A 7,500-nucleotide genomic window follows, 5' to 3' on the forward strand; every position below is an offset into this window, starting at 1 on the left:
GTTTTACAACGTTCCTAGAGACATTGGCCACCTTTTTGGCCTGGTTGGCGCACAGCACAGCGCGATAAGAAACGCAATGCGACGACGACGCCCGCTTCTCTCGTGGCTCACTCGACCATTGTTTGTTGCGATTGTCACTGTCGCTGTCAGTTCTAGTACCTTCTGCAAATCGATCTATTATGCGCTCCGTTGCAAAAGTGTTTGTGAAAAGCGCAGTTTTCCGCAAATTCGTTCCTTGACCTTGGGGGCGTTTTGCTTGACCCACCCACCCATACAGACACCCCAAGAGTGGCTAATTCCAACGCTTGCGTCCACTTGATGGCGCAGTCGATGGACGATGATGTCAGAAAACTACAAAATAAAGCAAAAAAAAAGGCAAGAGTTGAATTTCAAATTAACTCGAAACCTCTTATTCACCCGCAAAAACCGTCGTCTCTTGAGCGGTGAACAAGCTTTACGCACACAACACCCTCGGGAAGCTACCTCTTTTGCTATTAAACAACGAATTCACTACTACCTTGTACCTGTGCTCACCTAGCAAATCGATCATTAGACGGTCTCTGTCCGCGGCACCATCTTTGCGTCAATACGCCACCCATCTTCCTCGTTCCACCGTCACCGTTCCATAGCACGGCCAGGGCGCGCTGGTTGAGGCTGGTTGAGGCTGGTTGATGGCCTCCTTCTCCTTGCGCTATGATGGATGAGGCTGATAATGGAGCCGCCGCCCCACCGCAACGAACTATGAGCACTCACAGCGAGCGTACGAACACACATCATGGCGGCGGACGAGCATCGAAATTGTACTTCAAACATAGTAGGCTGTGTGCTCCTTGAGGCCCCCCTCAATCGTGTGTGGCTCTTGGAAAAGGGGGGACCCCGGTCGACCAGAGAGGCAGCCGAAACCGGCTGGAGTCTAGTGGCAAGTGTAAGGCCACCACCGACACGACATAGTGATGGCGGTGACGGACGGACCTCTTTCAGCACAGCTGCTCTAATCACCTTGACCGTTTGGTGTGAGAAGCACGGGCACCCGGCTACCAAGCAACCTGTCGCCCAGCCTACTCGACTCGACACGGGACTTGGTGAATGTGGGGTGGCTGAATTTGTGTACGGTTACCATCGCCTCACTCGGTAGCCTTCGAAATGTCAACGGGGGCGGCGTTCAACAAACTACCAGGACCGGAGAGCGCGGTAAAGCGGTTCTACTTGGATCGTAAAATTTACGTAAATCATTCGCCAACTGATCGAAGATGCTCAGCAGCGCAGTCGGCGGTGTTAAAGACTTTTTCTTTTTAATAAAAAAAAACACAATCGAATGTAGCAACGATAGCACGGCCTCCTTTTACCCTCGAAATAAAAACCAGGCAACTTTGTGCTTGTGATTTGCACGCAAGGTCATCAACCACCCTCCCTCCCCTCGGGGGGGAGCAGTTTAGATAACCGAAACCAGCACAGATGGCTACACGAACTATCAGGGCAAGAACAGCAACGTGGCCACAACGTTCGAGAGCGATATTGCGTGTACCAGCTCGTCGTGGTGCCACCCCATGTTCAAATGAAGGCACAGCGCACTCGAGCAGCGAGCGTAACGGATCCGCCATGCTACTACAATGCTGCTACACCCCAATTGGGGTGGTGAAGGGTGGTGGTTGTGGTGCTTTACACTTACTTTCGGTTTCGCATGAAATCACACACGCGTGAAGCGGAATTTAAGGCAAACAAATTATGTCATAACTAGCGAAGCAGTGTGTTCGCCTTTTTGGAGATTGTGATACGATCGCGCCAACGCGCCCGCCACCACGGAAATACATTTCTTGATGGAGTCATCAGGGTCGTTAGTCTAATATTTGTTTTTTAAGTGACCCAGAAATAGTGGGATCGCTAGTGGGAAATTGGGCATGAAACAATAGCACACTATCCGAGCCCGGGTGCTCATTCTTTCGTCGTATAATTACCGACTTATGAGTTTTGGAGGACAGCATAGGATAGGGTTGTTACAAGCAATAATTGCGATTAGCAATATAATGAACAACAGCTCTGCTGGATTGGACGAGGAAGATGATTTTCAAATACAAAACCAAATTATGATTACTATGCTCCCACCCCTAAGGGGGGAGGGGGGCAGACAATGGAGTGTTTGTTGGTGGGATAGAATTGGACCAAACAGGAAGAGCCTCTCATCGACGAACCGTTCCCGCTGCTATTGATGCTTTCCAATTGACGCCATTGTTCGGCTTTTAGTGACAATTTTTCTGTTCCTTCTTCTCCTTTTAATGTGACTGCCTTTGGGTGGGGGAGAGGGGGATAGACAAGACAGAAGGAAAGGAAAACCACACTAACGCCAACCGGAAGAAGGCCACCAGCGATCCACTTGGTAATGGAGGTGGTTTTGGACTGGCCCCTTACGATGGGGTTGATTTGCCCTGCCATCCAGCTCGCTTTCCCAAAGGCACACCCGAAGACGGAATGGAGTGCTGCTTGCTTCGCTTTGGCTCAGACCGTGTTCCGTGGATTGTTCCATCCAGCAGAGCATTCCCTCTAGCCGGATGAATGGGAATTCACTTTGCTACGGGGTACCAATTTCGGTTATAACCATTTTAGGGATTGAGGGGATTGGTGGTGGCGGAGAAGGAAGTCAGTCACACGGCGGAGAAGAATCCAGCTACGAAATTAACGGTGAAACACGCTCGGCGCACTTGGACAACGCCAGCCATCGTGGGGCAACGGAACGAATCCCCGCCCGGTCTCTCAATCGCTTCACTGGCCGGGCGTGCGCGCTAGAGGGTTCGTGTTCCCCCTGGCGCACCCCGTTAACGAGCTTCAATTAAAGACGGGGGCAGCCCATTCCCTTAAGCTGGGACAAGAACGCCAACCGTCAAGCACTAATCCAACTGCGGGACTACTGCGGAACCGATTTCGACGACTTCGAATCCGAAACTCACCGTGGCCTGTTTGTTAGATCGATCGTCGATCCGTTGGCCGGCAGCCACCACCGCAATGAGATCATCCTCAAACAATCCCGGTAAGCTGGGTAAAGGTTAACTGGATTCCCGTTGCAACGATCAAACTTTGAAAACTCTTCGACCGCGCCGGTCCGGTGTCGGTCGGTTGCTACTACTCTTCTTCTGTGGCCACCAAGTGGCTGGCCTCTTTACTTTCTTGTGCCAGCTGCCCTTTGTATCAATGGAAAGCGAGGTTGAGTGATGTTGGTCCGGTTACCCACAAATTTGCCCCCCATTTTCCATGGCAACCATGATGCACGATTCGAAACTTCAAAAGCCACAAGCCAGCATATGAGAGGGCAACGAGCGCTGCGAGACTGGCTTGCTACACCGCTAGGAACCATTAAACGTAGTTTGACCGTAAGTCTGTAGATTGATATCTTGGAGCACAGCGTAAGAAGCAGTCCATCCATCGCACGCATCCCCAGACCGGACAAGGCGGCTGATGCGCGCGGATAGTGGTAACGTTCTGCTACAATAAAGTCGATAAGCGAGCCAAGATTACACGGGCGTCGAAAGTCATTATTAAATTAACTCAATCCTCTAATTGCTTTGTCACTCTTTTCCACACGCTCCGTTCCACCAATGGGGAGCGTGCGAGCGTGTTCCTGCCATTTTTTGTTGTCCTGTTTTTTTTTCTTCTTTTGCTACACACAATTTCCAGCGACTGGGGAGCTTTCTAATTGGGAGAAATTTGTGCAAAAGAGCCACAAAAAAATCACGATTTTTACTACTCCCAACTCCCAGTGGTTCATGTGTGCTGCGCGTTCCTGATGCGTGAAAAGAAGGTGATCATCAGAGAAAGAGTCCATTGTGCTATCGTGGGGCTCGTGTGCTCCACCAACCATGTAACTAATATTCCCCCGGGCCGTAAACAGACAAACTAAGCGTTGAACTTACGAAAAGTGGAAATGAATTCCGTAAACGAAACTTGAAAGGCAAAAGAAAAAAAACAAAACACACGGCTAGGAATGCGAGGTGAGCCAGAAGACAGGAAGTTCAGTCAGCGGGAGGTGCATGCACGCGGCCGGCTCGCAGCAGTCAGCTGACAGTGACAAACTTCATCAATCAACTTCATCAGACCGAAGATCACCACACAGAACCCGGTGCCGGTGCCGGTGCCAGTGTTTTGTGTTTTAATGATGATCAACCTCAGGAAGGGGAGCAAACGCGCTGCTAGCGGCGAGGGTGCTTTTTTTCGGGAGATTCCATTCCGCTGGCATAATATGTTTGTTTATTATGCTCTATTTATTTTGTGAGGGAAAGCAGCACCACTCCCGCTGCCACTACTCTCTATAAAAATACATATTCTCTCCCCCTGCCACCGGGTTATGCTAGGGAATAATATGAACGCGCGTGCGCGCGCACACACGTGCTTCGTCATTCAATCGGACAGTAAAAGCAGCAGCAGCAAGCAACATGAGGGACGCACATCCATTTCCCTTTGTTTGCAGTTGAACGAAATTTGCTTAAACACCTAGGCACATCATCACATTTGCCGCTGGTTCCGCGTAACCAGGGACCTTTTTCTAGGCCATCTACGGTAGCGCTGGTGTGTAATTGGATCGCTTTATGGTATCACCTTCCATTCGTTCCTTTTGCGAGCGAAACGTAAACATGGCTCGATGACCACGGAACTGGGTCAATCGAAGTGTTGTGCTTCTGCAACTATAAGTACCTTACAGCGCACACACCCCGTTTCACGATCATGAATTCTACGAAGCAAAAAAATATGAATCTACTACAGTGCTAAAGCCCGTTATTAATCAACGAGCACAACAACTACAGCCCGTTGCTGTTAGTGCGCCTATGCTAAAGTACTGCTCAGCAATCGACTAGCGACTGGACTGCGATGTTGATCGATTTATGACGAGGGTAGACTTTCCGGTTTAGCCACATTTCGGAGCCGATGCGCTCTTCATTCATTACACGGCCCGCTCACTCCAGAATGGCGTGAATGAGGCCGGGTCTAATTGAAAATCTATCACGACGACCAAGGGCACACCGGCCACCGGCACCGACTGAAACGAAGCAAAAGGGCTAATGAACCTTCCCTTCCTTTCGCAGCATTCCACTCACTCTCGGCATTATGACAAGCGCCGTAGTCAAACCGGCTCTGTCTGGTCCGCTTTGTGAGCACGTCAGGAGAGGTGTTGTTGATTGTTATTACAGACCGCCAGCCAGCCGAGCGTCGAAGAAAGTCAACGCAGACCACGCAGTATTTCAGGCCCTTCACTCACCGCCCATCACCATCATCATCATCAACAGCGGCATCCGCTTTACGCACTTGCGATCGCATTCTGATCGTTTCTTCGAGACCGGGCCTGGTGGGGAACAGGTCTTTCGCCGCCCGAGGAAGCCACATCAAACGGACAGCAGCAGCGGGCGAGGCCTGCCGTCATGTGTGGGGCTTCTTTCTGCGTTTTTAACGAAAAGCGACAGCATTCCCGGTGGGAAAATTGCATCACTGCAGGCTACCCCCTGCGTCCTGCACACCATTATCATGTCGGATGTGTTTCCTTTTCGCTTTCTGTGGTTTCTGGCCTTTTCCGTTCCGGTTTCTTCTTTTTTGTGCTGCGTCTTTACGTCGCGATGGGTGACGGGTGTGCTGTGTAGAGCCAACGTGCCATCGCGCAAAGCGCAGATTGCAGGCCGGGACCGGACCATTTTAACGAGCATCAATCTCACATCATCGTCTATTTTAGATCAAACGACGCTCATCAGCAGACCCGGACGAGCGTTCCACCCCGCACCACGACTGCCTCCTCGATGACGATGACACGAGACCGTGGTGCTTGTTGATGATGATGATGATGATGATGATACGAGAGGTTTGTTTGGCGTAAAAATGCTAAATAAATCCACTTTCCACGATCGGCGGCGGTCGGTCTTGAAGCATGCGGATGCGGACGACACACCGCATCGACGGATCGGACTCTTCGGCGTCCGAGAGGGGAGAGTCTCCGTCCCCTGCTGTTGATCCATTCCATTTAGCAAACCATGCGAAAGCTCGACTCGCCCCAACAGCGACGAACGAACTCTCTCAAGTGACGTGCATCTAGGCCTACTTGAGCGAAAACAGCCAACTGACGGACTGACTGGTTGACTAGATGATGATCCGCGGGGGGATCCGTCTCGTTCACATCGGGACAACTAGATGGGATAATCGGTCGTATCCTGCGCTGCCAGCGTGCCCCGTCCGTTACATCGCGAGGAACGTTGCACTTTACGCGCTTCGTTTAGAGGGGGACGCGCAATTTGGTGGTGACACTTTGCAGATTATTACTTTTTTATATTCTCTTTCCACCGCCATGCAGAGCATCTTTCGCTGCTCGAGGCCCGTGCGTGTTGTTGTGTCTGGGATGGATCGTTGTCGAGTGGCGCGCCACACCAGCGCTAATCGGCTTCGGCATGATAAGATTAGCGTGTCGCGACGACTGCTTTCCCGTGGTGAGTGTAGCATCAAACCCCAGTGCACCACAATTCTTGAACTCCGCTCTGTGTTTTGGGCTTTCTCGAATAAATTAAACACAAACAGCAACGGTACAAAACCCGAGAAGAAGGAACGTTCTTAACCATGCTACCAGCCCGAAGCACTTGCTTTCGTGGTGAATTATTACACTAGGCCGTGGTCGGCCCGGCCGGGCAGGCTGACGTCCAGACATCCGGGAACCTGTCGACTCCTACTACTCGCCTCTGGCCGGGTCACCGAACTGCCAGCATGCGACGAGTAGCCATTTCCGCAGTTTAATATTCCCTCACGTACCACGCTGCCGTACGAATCCGATGAACAGCCCGCCCGGTTGTGTTCTCCCTAAGCAGACACACTCCCCTCACTTAACACAGCGTCGAGAAGGGAGTGAGTGGGAATGGAAAAATCAATAAAAGAACCCCGACCGAAAACAGGCGTTCCGTGGTTTCGCTCCGAGTAGCTCCGTCCGTCGTCGTCGTGGTGGCGCGAGAAATCCACCACCGAACCGCTGTGATTTCCTGAGCGCGAATTTCACGCGAGGCGCGGGCAGGAAGTGCAAGTTTTTCCATCGCGCTTTCCACCGAGCGGGCCAACGTATCGGTTCGTCATCGGAACGCAACCGCCCGGTGTATGTGTTTAATGATGGTTCTCGGAAAAGCTAGATCTTTCTCATTCAAACACACGCGCACACAGGCACGTGGTACGGCGTAACACGCACGCACTATTTATAATTAGAATGGTCCCGTTACGAGGAGAGGGGGGGACCGTTCTGCTGCGCCCCGGAGGAGGACAACGCCCCAAAAATAACTCACAATTTTATAGACTGCTGCCGCTGGTGCCATGCGTTTCGTCGTCGGCCGCTGGCGCATTTCGGACAGGATGAAATGAAATTTGGATTTTCCATTTTCCGTGGAAATCTCGGCATACTTTGACGGTGTGAAGGTGTGACACTGGCACACGCAAACACACACATACCGCTGCACACGGCCTGTTGAGAGGGATCTCTAGCAAACACATGCTGGAGAG

General features: G+C 51.5%; 1 protein-coding gene across 4 annotated transcripts in view; it reads right to left on the reverse strand.

Annotated features, from left to right (window-relative positions):
• The window catches only part of LOC126578412 (actin-binding LIM protein 3), a 26,984-nt gene that overhangs the window by 18,240 nt on the left and 1,244 nt on the right, over window positions 1–7,500 (reverse strand). The window lies entirely within an intron of this gene.

The sequence above is a fragment of the Anopheles aquasalis genome, chromosome 3 (genome assembly GCF_943734665.1).
Source record: "Anopheles aquasalis chromosome 3, idAnoAquaMG_Q_19, whole genome shotgun sequence".
Taxonomy (NCBI): Eukaryota; Metazoa; Arthropoda; class Insecta; order Diptera; family Culicidae; genus Anopheles; species Anopheles aquasalis.